Genomic DNA, 17,619 nt, shown 5'->3' with positions numbered 1-17,619 from the left:
CTACCCAGCAGGGCTGTGGTAAGGAATGAGTATCTAGCAAAGTGCATAGCACATATAATAGGTGCTCCCAGAGACTGAAGCCTCTCTTCTCCCAGGCCTGCCAACATACGCAACACAATCTCTGCCCACTGACCCACCATTACCTAGTCTTCTCCATCTCATTCTCTTTCTTTCTCTCTCTCTTTCCAAAGTTCCTATTTATAATCTAGTTGAGGAGACATATAAATAGGAAATGACTTGCATTTAATTTTAAAATGCAATCTGTGAAAAATAATGTAGTATACCACTGACTGCTTAGGTGCTAACAAATTTCCCCATTCATTAATTTAACAGTTATTGAGTGACCATCCGTGCCAGACATGGTGCTAGGCATGGGGTAGTCATCGGTAAACAAAACACCTTCTCTCCTTCATGGAGTTCACAGTTTATTGGGGAGATAGTGAAGAAAAAATAAATATATAATTTAAAAATATGTTGAGTGGCTTGGAAAACATGACTGGGTGCAATGACGGAGACTAATGGGAGGGATGGAGGGAGACTTAGTTTAGGAAGGATGGCCTTTCTGAGGTGACATTTAAACTGAAACCTGAGAGACGGCAAGCTAGACATGTAAAGAACAAGAGTAAGGGTCTTTAAGACAGTGGAATCAGCATGTGCAAAGCAGTGAGGCAGTCCGTCCGGAGCTAGAAGTGTTTGAAGAAGAGTCGTTGGAGGCAATGTCAACAAGTTAGAGGGGACACTTGGAACAAAATCCAATTCTTATCATGCCCTCAATGCCCTACCTGCTTGGCCCCTGCCTTCCCCAATTTCATCTTCCACTGTCCTGTCCCTCTTACATACCGGTCTCATCCCCCCTCAGGCCTCTGCTTTTGCTGTTCCTCTCTCTGGAATGCTCTGCCCCAGATCTTTTCATGGCTCCTGGCCCTGTGGTCTGTCAAGACTGCTGAACGAATGCCATCTCTGGAGAGAGATGCTAGTTCCTGCCCCTCACTCTCCATCCTCTTTCCTTGGTTTGCTCTCTTCCCATCCCTTATCACTATCAAACATGATTTTGTTGATTTATTTTAGTCCTTTATGCTCTATTCTTTCCCACCATAATGTAAGTTACACGAGTATAAACTCCTTACTGCTCTGAGCCTAGAACAGCATATAATAGAAACTCAAATAATATTATTTGTTGAATTAACGTTCAATGAAATTAAGCTAGCGAGGTAATGCAAGGTAAAGAGCTGATTAAACTGTGGGAGACAAACAGGGAGGACTTCCTGGAAGAGGTATGTTTTGAATCAAAATAGTAGGGGCAGGGAAGGGCGTGGTGCACAGCTACAAAACAAGAATTTAGTGAATTACTCATTCATCTCCGTCTTCTTCACTAGATTATGAGCTCCTGTAGGGCTGGAGCCGAGATTTATTAATCTTTTCTAGCATCAGCGCCTAGCACAGGGCCTGGCACATAGTAGGTATTAACTACATAGATGTTTGCCGAATAACTGACTGTGGGGTACGTAGAGCGGTCTATTAATCTGGCTGAAGCGCAGTTCAGGAAAAGGGAGTAGGACTGGTGACTCCGAGATTCGGCTGCCCAAGCAGCAATCGCGCACAATACACGACCCTGATGCACGACCCCCGCAGCCGGGGTGCAGCGCCCAACGCGGCTGCGCATTACAGCTCCCTTGTCGCAGGGCTGGGGGACACCGGCGATCTCCGCGCACGCATGCGCACTGTATTCTTCCCGCCTCCACCAAGATGGCGGTGGCCAAGTAGCGAGGGGGCGGAGTGTGGCCGCCGGAAACCCAGCCGCTGCTGGGGGGAGTTGCAGGCGAAGGCCCGGGAGCAGCGGGCCGAGGCTGGCGCGATGCTGTTCCCGGGAATCCTTGTTGGGTACTGGTGAGGAAGGTGAAGCACGGAGTTCCCTTCCCGGGCCCTCGGCGCCCCCTATGTACACCTCCCTGGGCTCGGGGCCGGTCGCCGCTTTGCCCGCTTCTGGACCACCCTCTTCTCTCAGGTCCTGGAGCTCCGGCGGCCGCAGGGGCTGTGTCCCGCAGGAGGGGAAGCGCCCAGGCTGCGTCCGTGCTTCTGGCCACGGGACGAGCGTCTGGCAGGTGAGTGAGGCTGCAAGCATTGGCGTCTCCTCCTCGCCGCTGCTCGGGACCCTAGTGGTGCTCGGCCCGATTGCGGCTCTCTTGTCTCCACGTCCCACCCCGTCCCCGCCCCGCGCCCCCTTGCAGGCCTCCAGTTGGCCCCTGGCTTCGCAAGTCCTCCATTCTCACAGCGGGTGGGGGTCGTGGGGCCTGCCGCCCTCCGCACCTTTCCTGGCTCCTGAGGAAGCTTCCCCCGGGCAAGCGGTCTCTCCGCGTTGGGTGGGTGGGTCGTCGGCCCCTCCTATTTTAGTCGCCTCCTCATCTTCTTCGTTTCCATCCTCTTGTTTCCTTTAGAAGTTTTTAACTGGCAAGATTACCGGATAACCTGGTACATAGAGTTACAAAGAAAAGGCTTGTTATCCAGAGGCCAGTGAATTTTATTCACCTTGATGAGGGAATCAAGTCCCAAGGAGTCCGGGATGGTTTGGGCCCATAGAACTCCTGCATAGTAGAGGAATAGTATGCCTGTGATGGCAAATGATGTTCGTCTAAATTAATCTCTACCTGACTATAGTAAATCTTTAGTCTCTGAACTTTTGAGGCTGGGGGCTGGTAAGTTTTCTAGATCTAGTGAAAGAATTGAGAAGTGTTCGTTTTAAAAAGGAAGACCTTATGACTGTAAGATCATGTAATGACGCAAGAAAGGAGAAGTGATTTATTCTTTTATTCAATGTGAGCTTAAATTGCCCATTGAAGCTTTAGAATCCCGTATTGTACAAGCCCTTTGTTTTATTTAGAAAGGACTAAAATGGAGAAAAGCTTTTTAAACTAAAACTTTTCAAATTTCTCGGGTTGTCAGTTGTTGCTACTGCTTAACAATCCTTATAGTACTTGGTATTTTCTATAAAATTTAGGCTATGCCAGTCTCAGTTTTCCCTCCTTTTTTACTGGGACAAGGGGAGTCAGAATTAATGGTTTAAGAAACTGTCCTAAATAATGTAGTACCTTGCCAGAGCTTATAAATGGCATCTGCAGGATCGAAATAGTAGTAGAAGAAGTTGCCATGGCTGGTTCTCCCATCTTTTCTTGTAGTTGGATAATGTGTCAAGAGCCCCAAAACTGTAAAAGTGGGATTATAAATGGTAGTTTGTCCTTTGAGATTGCAAATGGGTGGACCCTTTTAAATTAACATTAAGTTGAGCAATGTCAGTTTGTTTAAGGTATGCTGGGTGCTCTCCAAAGTTATTAAAGCACAAACTATCCTTGCCTTGTTGGAAATCTACATTAAAAATCTTTCAGGGGCCGGCCTGGTGGCCTAGCGGTTAAGTTCGCGTCCTCTGCTTCGGTGGCCTGGGGTTCGTTGGTTCGAATCCGGGTGTGGATATATGTACCGCTCATCAAACCATGCTATGGCAGGTTTGCCACATACAGAATAGAGGAAGATGGGCATAGATGTTAGCTCAGGGCCATTCTTCCTTGGCAAAAAGAGGAGGATTGGTGGCAGATGTTAGCTCAGGGCTAATCTTCCTCAAAAAAAATTAATAATATAATAATAAAGATCTTTCACAGATGGCTTATAATTGGCCGCACAGATTTGTTTAATTTTCATTCTACCTCATGACACATACGTTCTCCTTTGCTGTAGACTTTATGACTTATTAATGAATCTCTTAAATTTAGGGAGAGAATTGTTGAGTTTAAGAGAAGGTGTTTTTCTGTTTGATTCTTGTATGAGCTAGTTCCTTCATTTGTTCATTGCTAGCCTTCACTTTTCTACCAACCAAGACTGCATGCTTTTAGAGCTGGTTGTCTCTCAATCCTGTGCTTTTGGTTGAAGGGATAGTAGGACTGCTGAGCCCCAATCAGTGGCTCACTCCCTCTGGCAAAATAATTTGAAGCATTTTGTCAGAAGACACCGCTGACCATAAACTCGCCTTAAAATCTCTCACTCTTTCACTTTTATGGAAGCTGTTTTTTCTCTCTCATTCTCTCTGTATGAACCCCTTTTTGTCTTTCTGTTCATCCAACCCATTAGTCTATTGCTGGCTTCATTTGCCTCCCTATGTAACCGGGATCCCATGGTCATCACTTTTTACAAAAGCTCTCGTAGATGCCCTAGAATGCGTTACTTTCTGTAGATTTACCTTTCTAATCCCCAGTCCTGAATAAGCCTCATCACTAACTTTGTCAGTTGACCCCTGAAATCCTAAAGGATGCAAGAGACAGTTATGTAAGGATATTGGTTAGTATTCATATCACTTGGTGCTCTGATCTCTGCTGGGTCTTTGGTGTTGATTATGTTCTTTTTGTCTCATTTCCTAAAGGTTTCTATAGGAAATAACTTGATCTCTTTCTTTCCTGAGAAAAATCTCAACCACCTTCTAGTTCCCTCTTTTCCATCTCAGTGTCGTTTCCTTATTTACTCATATCTCAGAGGAAGAAATGTCCTTCCTTTTTTTCAAGAGCAACCCTCTCCAAATGTGTTCATGGTCATCCCTCCCCATCTTTCTTTCTGTAGAACTGTCCATTATCACTCCTTCTTCAGTCTTTCCGTGTCTAGGCTACATACATGCTTATATCTTTAACAGGGCTGCCAAATACAGTATTATGTGCTGTGCAACAACAAGGAAGCCAGTATGAATCTTGAGCCTGCTATCCCACTGTATTTTTATTCTTTAAAGACTCATTCTTTCATCCCTGGAGCCTGGTATAGTAGGAAGAACATTGACTCTTGAGCCAGATCTGGATTTGATGTCTATCAAAACCATTTAGTGGCTGTGGCTGCAAGCAAGTTACAACTCAGACCCTATAAAGTAGAGTGTTACACTTACCTTACAAAGTTGAAATTGAAGAAATTTAACACATGTTAAATGTCAGTCCAAGTGTTTGGTACATTATGGAGTTCTTATAAATTATTTTTCCTTTGTACTCTGACTTCCTTTACCATTTCGGCACTGAAATTGTGAGTTTTTAAAAGTCACCTGTGGCCTCCTAATCACCAAATCTAATAGCCTTTTCTCAGTCATCCTTGATTTCCTTGGACCATTTGTGAAATGTACTCTATAGGAATGAAATAATCTGATGTCTTGGTTCTTCTGCATTGTGCTTCCTCATTCTCTTCTCTGAAAGTTTCTTCACTCCTGCACTGTCTCCTGCACTGTCTTCATTTTGTCTTCCCCCTAAACATAGCTGTTCCCTACATCAGTTAGGATGCAAACTGGATTTAAAAACAAAAGGAATGTATTGGTTCATGTAATTGCCAAGTGCAAAGATAGAATTGGCTTAAAAAGTAGTTTTTTTATAGTCTTATGTCATCAGGGCTGAGGTTCTGTTTTTCTGCTATTCTCTCAACTTTGTCCTGTTTGGGCTTCATGCTCAGACTGGCTTCCCTCCTGGTAAAAGACAGCTATCAGCAGTGTTCATATTATAGCCTCTTTCATTTACTTCCAAAGGGAGAGAGAGAAGGCTTCTCTTCCCCTAGCCTTTTTGCAAAAGGCCTAAGCTGTACTCTGAATAAACGGAGAAGATCATGCTGCCAAGTCTGCCACAATATCTTTGTCAAGAGAGATAGAATTATTCTAATTGACCTAGCCAGTGGATGAATCTCATCTAAACTGAGGAGGAGGTGGAATGGATCCTGGGGAGATTACCAGTGCTCTTAAGGGTCTCTCTGCTTTTCACTGTGTTCTCTTGATGATTGTATCCTTTTTTTAATGACAGAAGTCATCATTTCTGTGTGGATGTTTCTCAATTCTGTAACTCTGCTTCTTCAACTGCTTGCTGTATATCACTATCTTAGATGTCCTACCGTAAGCCTAACTCATACCAAACTGAATCAGTTGGATTTCCATCCACCTACCCTCACCTAGTGTGTTTACATGTGCATGTGTGTATATGTATTTCTCTTCCTCCTGATTTCTGTTTTCTAATCACCTTTCTCTCAGTCTCCTGGTCTTGAAACCTTGCAGTCATCTTGGTTCTTCTCCCACATTCAATCATTTGTCAGATCTTGAATATATCTTATATTGGTTCAGCCCCCAATTACATAATACCCGACTAACGGATCTTTAAACAGTATCTCACATAAAAAGAAGTCCAGAATTGGAGGGTTCCATAGTTAGTCAATTTAGCTGCACAATGATGTTATTAAGGATCCAGGTGCTTTCCAACTTTATCCTTTGTGTGCTGACCTTTGTGCTCAGGCTTGTCCTCTCATGGTTGCATATTCCTCCTTCTGCTCCATGCATCACATTCTCACACAGCCACCAAAGACAGGAGGAAGTTTGCCCTCACATCTCTTGATTAGGCAAGTAGACCCTTTACAGAAGCCCTATATCACATGTGCATCCTGTTGTGCTCATGCCTTAGTTGCAAGGGGGCAGGGAAAACTAATACTTGACATTTCAGTCTAGGAAGAACTTAGGCAAAAGGCTGAACAGAAGATAATCAACAATGTCAGTGACATACTTCCATTGTAGTCTATGGGGAAGTAAGTTCAAATAAATAAGAGTTTTCAGATAGTAGTAGCAAATTTAAAGTACTCCTTACTCCAAGAGTTGATATGTATAATAGAATTTTGGTCAAACATTAAATAGTCATAAGTGACTGATTAGAATTGTATTATTATGTAAAATTAGGATATTTGAATGGCATATCCCCAGTTTTTTAAGGTTTATGTTAAGTACGCTTAGGCATACCTGGTAGAGCTGCTGTGAGAAATGGGCACATATAACAACTATTAGGAAATGGATTCTTGGTTCCCCTTGTGGGTGGGAGGCATTTGGATATGGGGGATCTTTTTGGTTGTCATAGTGATTGTGAGGTCCTACTGATGATTAGTGAGTAGAGGCCAGATACACTAAGTGTCCTGTGATGTCTGCCCACCAAGTAAGAATCATCCCTTCAAAATACCAGTAGTGCCTCTACACAAAGCAAATGCTTTGCTTTTTGAAAGAATTCACTGAGGTTCATCTGTATTCTTATATAACAAGTGACAGAAAACCAAATTCAAATTGCTTGAACAATAAACGGAATGATTAGGTCTTATAGTTAAACTTCAGCTAAGGCTTCATCCAGCGGCTCCTGTGAAATCATCAAGGACGTGGCTCACTTTCTCTGTGAAACATTCTGCTCTGTCATTCTCCGTGTTTGATTTCATTTTCAGGCCAGCTTATCTCATGGTAGCAAATTACTGTAGCACTTTCAGACTCAATATCCTCAATTTACATATAAAGTAAAATGAAGACTATCTTTTTGTTTGATTTTATGTTTGTTGAGTATCATCACTGCTGAAACCTTCCCTAAATACCTACCCCTAAAAGTTGATTACTTCCCGTCATACTACAACTTTATAATCTATGTAACTTTGTTATATGTCATACTCTATGGGTATTATTTTTCTATGTCTCATGTATTACCTTGTCTTAATTATCTTTGTATTCTTAATGTGTAGGGTACTCCCTGGCTTAGTAGCATACAGTAACTATTTATGGAAAGAATTAATGAATGACATAGACAGGAAGGACGTGGGAAGAGACAGAGAAATATAAGAAGGCCCCATTCCTGCAGTAGTTGTTATTGAACCATGAATTATGTACATTGTACTCCTGCTACCACCAAAGCATGTATTTGTAATTAATAAAGTATGAATTCCTTGGAAACCTTACTGAATTCTTGTAGTGTTTTTGTCATTATTTTCTCAACAAAACTGAAACCAATTGCCATTATTCATTCATTCAGCAAATATTTTTGAGGGCCTGCTGTGTGCACATAATATAGCAATAATGGTGAACAAAATAGAGCCTATACTCTCCTCGAACTTAAATGTTAGCGAGGGACACAGTCAATAAACATTATCCATGTGTCCACATGTACACACATAGCAGATAGTCAAAAGGCTTTGAAGTAAAATAAAATAGGTTTGGGGGTAAAGAGTAATGGGATGCTACTTGAGATAGATTGGTGAGGGAAGGGCTTTTTGAGAAGCCCTTTGAACTGAGAGACCTAAATGAAGTGATGGAGTAAGCCCTGGAACTATCTGGGGGAAAATGTTTAGGTAGGAGCAGCAACTTCTAAGATGAAGTGTGTCTGTCATCTTGAAAGAACAGCAGGGAGGCCAGTGTGACTGAAATAGAGTGAGTGAAGCGGGGAGTGGTCAGAGAGCTGGTAGGACAGGTGGCAGAGGCTAGATCAAGTAGGGTATTGAAGGTCATTTTAAGACTTGATTTTAGTCTGAGTGAGATGGAAATCATTGAAAGGTTTTAAGCATAGGAATATCCAGATTTGACTTGGTTTTTGAAAGAATTACTCTGGCTTTGTGTAGACAATTGATTGTAGGAGGCAGGAATGGAAGCAGGAAACCAGTTAGGAAAATCTTACAATAATCTAGGTTGGAAATGTGGTGCTTGGACAAGGTGGTAGTGGTGGAGGAGCAAAGAAGTGGTCAGATTTGTGCTATATTTAGAAAGCATTCAGAATTTATTGATGGATTGGATGTGGAGTGTGAGGGAAAGAGAAGTAAAGGATGACTCCAAGTTTTTTGACATGAGCAACTAGGTGAAAGGTGGTACATTTTACTGAGATGGGGTCTATGGGTCAGTGGTAGGGGGTTGGTGGGAAGTGGGTTTGGAGATTTAAGTCAGTTTTGTTTTGGATATGGCTATGTTTGAGGTACCTATGAGGTACTCAAGTGGAGACATTGAATAGGCATATATATTAGGAGTTTAAGGGAGAGGTGGAGCTAGAGGTATACATTTGGAAATTATCGGTGTATAGATGATATTTAGGACTACAGGACCAGATGAGATCACGTGGGAAGTGCAAAAGGATTTATGAAACATTTTGATATTAAAAATGGTTTCTTATATCAAAGATTGGAAGCCATTATTTGGGACAATAATAGTTATAGCATTCAGAGTATGGAGAGGTTAGTTAGTAATTCTCTGAGAAAGAGATGGGACTTGACAGGATAAAAAAGGCTTTTTCCTTTTTCCATGCCACGCACAATGCCTGACATTTAGTAAGCATTCTGCAAGTGTGGTAAATGAACAAGAAGCACTCAGGCTGGGGAACAGCTTGAGCAGAGGTATGGCAGCAGCCAAAGTGGGAGTGTTTTAAAAGAAAGTCAGAGAACTAGAGAAGATAGTTTGTGCTGGTGAAGTAGTGAAAAGTAGGATTGGGTTAGTCTATTCAAGGTTTTAAATGCTAAAACAACAGTTATATTTAGTCCTATGATTAATGATTTTCAACTCTATTTCTATTGTTAGCACAGTGCCTCTAGTTTCCATCTTCTAATAGATGCTCAGTAAATATTGAATAAGTGAATATGGAATTCCCAACGTGTAAGATTTACCTCTACCGTATTCTCTCCGGCGTATTAAAGTATACTAGAATGCAAACTACGTTAAGTGACATAGGGATAACCTTATGTTTGCTTCAATTTATTATTATTTCTAATAATAAGCATTAAAAACATTTATACTTTATTATTGATATCAAGTTACTTGAGACATACCTCACAACTGGCCAGAAGATACCGGGGCATGGGGCTGGCCCCATGGCTGAGTGGTGAGGTTCGTGCGCTCCACTTCGGTGGCCCAGGGTTTCACCAGTTCAAATCCTGGGCAGGGACATGGCACCGCTCATCAAGCCCTACTGAGGTGGCGTCCCACATGCCACAACTAGAAGGACCCACAACTAAAAAAAAGCAAAATACACAACTATGTACCAGGGGGCTTTGGGAGAAAAAGGAAAAATAAAATCTTTAAAAAAAAAAAAGAAAATACTCGGGTATTGGAAACACTGGGTTGAAAAATGGCTGCTCAAGAAAGTGAGGAGCCCTAACAATCTTTAGAGCTAGCAGTTACTTTGTTTTTATAGGAATGACTACTGTGTGCCTGTTTATAGATCATTTTCTCATTTAGGTGTCAAGGAGCAAAACTAGAGATGATATGTCTTTGGAGATCTAATTATCCTTTAAAAGTTATATCATTTAAAATACTAAATATAATTAGAAATGATCTCTATTTGAAATAATTAGCATATCATAGACTTACACAATTTAAATGTTAGAAAATAATTTACCTGGATAAAATCATACTGAGACAAAAACTAATTGAAATTTTAAAGTTACATTTTGAAGTATTTTTTTATATTTAGGATACTTCAGGTTTGTCGTTATTTTCTTCTATTCTTGTAGTATACCCCATTATTAAAGTTTTAAATAGTCGTTGAAAAAAATTTAGGAAATGCAATAAAAAGTACAGATAACATCCATAAACTCATCATATAGAGAAAACCAGTGTAGTTTTTGTCTTGCCCCGCCACTCCCTCCCTCTCATTTCTGTGCCTAGAACTTATTTCCCCCTTTAGTCACATTATAAGTGTAAGTGTGTGTGTACCTCTAATTTTTTTTAACATTAGGTTATATACATTTCTTAGAATATTTTGTAAATCTCATTTTTATTGACCGTATAATCCATTGAAAGAATTTTTTCAATTGAGGTCATAATAGTTTATAACATTGTGTAATTTCAGTTGTACATTATTGTTTGTCCCTTACCATACATATATGCTCCTTTACCCCTTTCGCCAACTCCCCCAATCCCCTTCCTCTCTGGTTTTACTGTATTATCCTTTTTATGTATTGCTGGGTTCAGTTTGTTCATATTTTGTGTATGATTTTGCTTTAGTGTTCATGAGTGAGATGGCCTATATTGTCCTTGTCAGGATTTGAAATCATCATTATGCTAGCTTTATAAATGAGCCGACCCTCATTTTCTATTCCTGGAAGAGTTTGTGTATGATTGGAATTATTTCTTCCTAAAATGTGTGCTAGAACCTGGCAGAGAAGCCATCTGGGCTGGGAATTTTCTTTGTTTTGGGGGTTTTTTTTTTGCTTGTTTGTTTGTGAGTTTTTTTGGTGAGGAAGATTGGCCTTGAGCTGAGATCTGTTGCCAATCTTCCTCTTTTTTGCTTGAGGAAGATTGTTGCTGAGCTAACATCCGTGTCATCCTCTGTTTTATATGTGAGACGCTGCCACAGCATGGCTTGACGAGTGGTGTACAGGTCTATGCCCAGGATCCCAACTTGCAGACCCTGGGCCTCCGAAGCAGAGTGCGCAAATTTAACTGCTATGCCACTGGGCAGGCCCGAGCTTTCTTTGTTTTTAGTTACTAATTTGGCTTCTCATTGTTAAACAAGTTTTCTGTCTGTTACACAAGTTTTCTGTCTCATGATTATTTTGGTAATTTTTCCCTAAGACTTCTTTTTTGTCTAAATTTTCAAATTTACTGGCATAAAGTTGTTTGTAATAAATATTCTGTTATCCTTTTAATGGCTATAGGGAAAAATTCCGTTCTCATGTCTGATGTAGGCTGTGTGTACCTTCTCCTTCTCCTTTATCAGCCTCACCATAGATTTAGTAGTCTTTCAAAAGAACCACATTTTTAATCTTGATGATCCTTTTTATTACATGTTTTCTACTGCAATGATTTCCACTCTTTATTTCCTTCCTCCTACTTTTTTGGGCTTTACTTTTTTGTTCTTCTGCTGACTTCTTATAGTTCACTACTTTTCAGCATTTCTTCTTTTTAAATATGTGCATCTAAGGCTAAACATTTCCCTCTAAGCACTGTTTTAGCTAGCTGTATTACTCAAATTATGATATGTAGTATTTGTGTAATTCACTTTAAAATGTTTTCTGATTTTTGTCAGTTTCATCTTTGACTTTTGGATCATTTGGAAGTATTATATTTCTCAATTTCTAAACACATGGAGATTTTCTAGTTATTTTTAGCTTGTGTTTGATTTTTAATATTACAATGTAATCAGAGAACATACACTGTGTTTCAGAAGTCTGTGATTTCAGACTTAGAATTTGAGATCTGCATTATGGCCCAGTATATTGTTTTTTTTTTTCTCTGTAGTTATTGAGCACAATGTTCTTTATATTTTCATTAGGCCATGTTTGTTAATCTTGTGTTTCAAATCTCTCGTATAATTAATGATATTTTGTTTGCTTGTATCAATTACAGAGAAGGGTGTCTTAAAATATCCCAACATGGTTGTGGATTTGATCATTTTTTCTTGTAGTTCTCTCAACTTTTGCTTTGTGTATGAGGCTATGCTAGTAGATACATAGAAATGTATAATAGTTACATCTTCTTAGTGACTTATCAGTATGAAGTGTTCCTCTTTTATTCTGATAGTGCTTTTTGCATTAAGATCTAGTTTGTCTGGGATTGTTATAGCAACACCAGTGTTCTTTTTATTACTGTTGTAAGATATGTCTTTCTCCATTCTTTGACCTCCAACCTTTCTGTATTCCTATGTTTTAGGTGTGTCTGTGTGTGACATGTTAGGTTTAAATCTCCCATCTTACTGTGTACTTTATGTCTGCCCTATTTGTTAATTGTACCCTTTTCTCTGCTTTATCATTTAGATGAGTTGGCTATTTTATCATTCAGATTTTTCCCCTTATTTGAAAGTTATGACCTCTTTTTCTCTTCTTTTACTAGTTACTCTAGAAATTACAATATGCATCTTATAAACTCTAGTGTTAATTGATACCTTTATCCTCTTCCCAGATGATACACTTTAATTCTATTTACTCACAGCCCTACTTATATAGTATTCTTGATGTGCATTTTAATTCATTCTTATTTTTCTCTTTCTCTTCATTATTGTTGTTGTTATTGTTTTATATTATCAATACTCAGTTTAGGTTAATGCATGTATTTACCGTGTTCTTATGTTTCCTATGGTCTTCCACTTAGGATCGTTTTCCTTGATCTTGAAGAATCTGAAACACACCCTTTATAATTTCTTTTAGTCTGTTTGCCTGAAGATATCTACCTCACTTTTGAAGCATATTTTTGCTAGGTACAGAATTCTAGGTTGGCAGTTACTTTATTTCAGCACATTCCACTGCTGTTGAGACCTCAGCATTTTATGTCTCTTTTTCTTTTTAAAATAACCTATCATTTTCCTTTGGCAGCTTTTAAGATTTTCATCTTTGTCTTTGATTTTCTGTTGTTTTACTATGCTGTGATTAGGCATTGGATTCTTTGGGCTTCGTGAGTGTGTGGATCGCTGTCTTATCAGTCATGGAAATTTCTTAGCCCTTATTCAGATATTTCCTTTGCTCTGTATTCTTTCTCCTGTCCTTTTGGGACTTCTGTTTAATACGTTAGGCCTTCTTATTCTGTCTCCTCCTCCCTTTTCTGTTCTTTTCCTTCTTTTTGTCTCTCTAGGTATCATTCTGGATAGCTTGGTCTGACCTATCTTCAAAGTTCAAAATTTTTTCACATATATATAATCTGCTTTTAACTTATCCAATAAGTTCTTAATTTAGGTTATTTTATTTTTCAGTACTAGAATTTTTTATTCTTTTTGAGATCTACCATGTCACTTTTTATGTTTTCAGTCCCAAGCAAAAGTAGTTGAGCTGACTTTTATCCCCTTGAATGTATAAGCATAGTTACTTTGCAGTCTGTGTCTGTTAATTCCAATATTGTCAAGTCTCTGTGGGCCTAATTCTCTTGTCTGTTGTAGAAATAATTTGATGTATAAAATGAAGTTAATTTTTCTCTAGAGAAGATTGCCATTTACACTTGCCAAGTGCTTGGGAGTCTGAGACCATCTTAATCCAGTTTCAAATCTGTAACTTTTCTGGGCCTCCCTCTGGTTGCCTCTTACTCTCCTTAGGATGCATCCCTTTGGAGTCCCAGCCCAAAGCCAAGTGTGTTTTTGCTGCAATCCCCGCCCTTTGTGTGTCCCAACTCTGACTTATGTCCCCCAGTCCTGCGAAGCAGGCAACAAATCACGAAGTTCAGCCTCTTAAATGCTGATGCTTTGTTGGCAGACCCACAAAAGACAAAAGCTCAGCTCACCTCTCTGGGTTTTGACTTCTGGGGGATTTGAGTTGGTTATTCATTCCTCACTATCTTGGTAGTTATTTGATGCTTTTGAGAAGATTATTTTCATGTATTATCTAGCTTTTAAAGTTGACTTCAAAGGATAGATGGTCTGAATTGCCTAGTCTGCTATTTCTACAAGCAGAAGTCTAAATAGTTCTTTGACTAACTTGTTCAAGGAGGACTTAACATTTCCACATTAGTCATGCCTGTATGTTAAGGACCCTTTTATGGTACAAATGAGGTACCTTGGAAAGGTAAACATTAAGCTGTGGTTGCCTTGTAATACTTTAGCATGTGTTATCATGTCAGTTGCTGTTAACTTTGCAAAGCCCCAAAGAGGACAGAGGATATTTTAATTGACTAGAGAAGTCAGAAATACTTGTAGTATGTGGATAATGCATTGGGGTAAGAATTGTCTTTCTTGTGAGCAAAGAGAATATAATGTGAACATTTTTGAAGTGGAAATGTATGAAAGAAAGGAAGAAGGCACTGAGCTGAGGAGAGGCTGCAAGCAAATTTGTCTTTTAGTATTTTTGTTTGAAGTGGGGTTTGTTTCCATAATTAATGTGACAGCTCTCTGTATGCCATGTGGATGTTGTGTTTTTAGGTATTTTTAATGCTTTTTGGTATATCTCGGCCAGAAGATGATTTTTGAATCTTTTTACTCACATCTATTTAAAATATTGTAATTTGCATTTGATTTCTGAGATTAAATCTATTAAATAGGTCAAACACACAGGTTAGAAATTCTACTAGGCAAACAAAACTGTACTAGTTTTTACATAAATTGACATTCTTCTGCGGGTGGAGGATGTTGAAAATTTAGTATATCAGACCTATATGTATATTATATATATATATTATATCTATAAAACATATATTTTTTTTTTTACTGAGGAAGATTTGTCCTGAGCTAACATCTATTGCCGATCTTCCTCTTTTTATTTATTTATTTAAGATTGGCACCTGAGCTAACATCTGTTGCCAATAATTTTTTTTTTCTTTCTCTCCAAAGCTCCCCATTACATAGCTGCGCATTCCAGCTGTAAGTCCTTCTAGTTGTGCTATGGGGGATGCTGCCTCAGCATGGCCGGATGAGTGGCCAGGATCCAAACCGGTGAAACCCTGGGCCACCAAAGCAGAGCATGAACTTAACCACTTTGCCACGGGACTGGCCCCTCTTCCTCTTTTTTTTGGTTTGAGTAAGATTAGCCCCGAGCTAACATCTGTGCCACTCTCCCTCTATTTTGTATAGGGTTTGCTGCCACAGCATGGCTGACGAGTTGTATAGATTTGTGCCTGAGATCCAAACCCGCAGACCTGGGCCGCCAAAGTGGAATGTGCTGAACTTAACCACTAAGCCACGGGGCCTGCCCCTACCAATATATTTTTATTTTAAAGACGTTTGACTTGATGTTAATCACAGCTGTTAGCATTAAATGCTATCCATCATTTTGTGTTTACATCGATGTGTCAGCAAAATACAAAAGCAGTTTTTTTTAAGGAAACCTAGAATTCTTATATTTGTTTACGTGGTTCTTTTTTTTCTCTCTGCTAAAAGAAAATGCTAAGTTGAAGATTCTTGTTAATTATAGTTCCTTCACTTTTTTGCTATGTTAGATTTAAGCAGTGCTTTGTTTTAGGTTTGCTGACTTTCCTTCACAAAACTGAAAGATGAAATGAGGTGACAGAGAACTTTAGAACTAGAAGAGTCCTAGATATCAAGTCTCTCACGTGTCCTCCCTTCCTACCCATCTACCATTTTAAACACGTGAAAACAGAGCCTCAAGGAAGATGGATAACTCGACTTGCCTAAAGATAATACTGAACGAAAATCTCATCTCTCTCTCTTGAGTTTCTGAGGTTCTTTTCAGCCCTATGATCCTATTAGCTATACCAGGCATAGCTGAGATGATGATTTATCAGTAACTATTAAGATCAGATAAAATAGTAATGCATCTTGATTATCCATATATTTATTACAAATGCAATTAATTTTATACTTCCTAAATTCAATTTGTGAGTCTAGTGTTTCATTTCTTTAAAGTTTGGCTGTGACTAGATTTAGTTGTGAATCAGTCTCAGCAGTTGTAAATGTCTGTGTTGTTCCTAAATTGGACTCTCATATATATTTTCTAAAGAGTTTTACTTCAATACTGTCCCCTGTAAAACAGCTCTTATGTTAGAGTAAGTACCTCAGACAGTGGGTGAAGGATACTGTTCTACTGGAGTAACATTTGGCCTGTTTAGTCAACGTGCTTATTATAAACTTGTTTCCAAAACTTTGCAATGCTTGCCTCACAAGTGTAACATACATTTCCCCTGATGCTCTTCCATGTTCATTAGAGTTTGATTTTATTACCTCTGTTTAATTAGGTGTATGGCATTGTAAACTTCTCATTCTAGTCATTCTTTCATTTCTTCTCTCTTTGTCTTTGCCATAGTTTCATTTCAGACACTCTCATATATTTTATAATATTTCAATAGCATTTCTTCAATGGCTTCTTAGTTCTAACACAAGAGTTTTTCCTTTGCCTTCTTTAACAAACATCAATTTACATATTAGGATCACTGAAAGATGATATTAGCCATCAGTTAAGAAAATAAACTTAAAGGAAAATATGTCACCCTGGACAAAATCTACAAATGTATTTTAATTATTGTGCTCATTTGATTGAAATTCACCTATATTCTGTTGAATTACTGAGTTGGATCTCAATTGAAACTAAGTTATGAATTTTCACAGAAATTTAATGCCTACTGAAAAACCATAAGTCATATGGGAGAAAAATCAGTTATGTAGTACCAATATAATGGATTATGCCAGCTTTAAAATCCAATTATTACTTCACTTTCATAGAAGAATTTACATGCTATCTTTTGGAAGTACATATTGGTAGGATTTTTTTTCCACAACTTAATGATATTTTATGATGATTTGCCACATACTGTGATTTCCTATTAATTTATATTGGACTAATAAGATTCTTGATTTAGTGTAGAATTAGGTCTTTGACAAAAAGTTTGCATCTCATTTCAGATAACAGCCTGCTAATTAAATATTATTATTAGGACCTTGAGGACTGGCTTTGAACCACAACAGTTTTCTTGCCAAAATGTTAAATGAAAGGAATCGAAAAGAATAGCTGAATGGGAAAAAGAGTTCTTTTCATCTTCTGTAACCAGTGTTTGATATATTGCTTTATATGCCTTAAAAAAATAGATTATTCTGATTTTTTTAATTCTATTCCTAATCTATCATAGCGTTACCGAGTTGCAAATTAAGATCTTTTATTTGGCTTTTAATTGGTTCTTAATGAAGTTGCTGAAGGCCTTCTGTAAACCTAATAGTGGAGGCTTCTGGTTTTCTTACTTGTGTTTCCTGTAGTCAGCTTTTAATTTAATTAGGGTATTTTATGTGATTTTCTTCATACCTGGCTTACATATCCTCATTGTATTTGTCTGTTTTTTATTATCATTAAGGTATAGGAAGACATCTCTCTATTAAAGTTAAATTTATTTTGATTTCTAAATTAGAAATAGTTGACTTTGGTTCAATGGAAAATGAAAGCTGGATTCAAGTCTTTGGCTCTGCCTTTAACTAGCTCAGGACAAATCAC

The 17,619-nt window shown here is 38.7% G+C and overlaps 1 protein-coding gene across 4 annotated transcripts in view; it reads left to right on the top strand.

The window, feature by feature from the left end:
• The first annotated feature begins 1,755 nt into the window (after positions 1–1,755).
• Positions 1,756–17,619, top strand: part of APC (APC regulator of WNT signaling pathway) — a 122,600-nt gene continuing 106,736 nt past the window's right edge. For all 4 annotated transcript variants that reach the window (XM_046666138.1, XM_046666137.1, XM_046666136.1 and 1 more), the window contains exon 1: positions 1,756–2,102. The gene's annotated coding sequence lies outside the window, so the exon portion shown is untranslated. The remainder of the gene's footprint in view (positions 2,103–17,619) is intronic.

The sequence above is a fragment of the Equus quagga genome, chromosome 7 (genome assembly GCF_021613505.1).
Source record: "Equus quagga isolate Etosha38 chromosome 7, UCLA_HA_Equagga_1.0, whole genome shotgun sequence".
NCBI classification, from domain to species: domain Eukaryota; kingdom Metazoa; phylum Chordata; class Mammalia; order Perissodactyla; family Equidae; genus Equus; species Equus quagga.
This window is presented reverse-complemented; position numbering and strand designations above follow the sequence as displayed.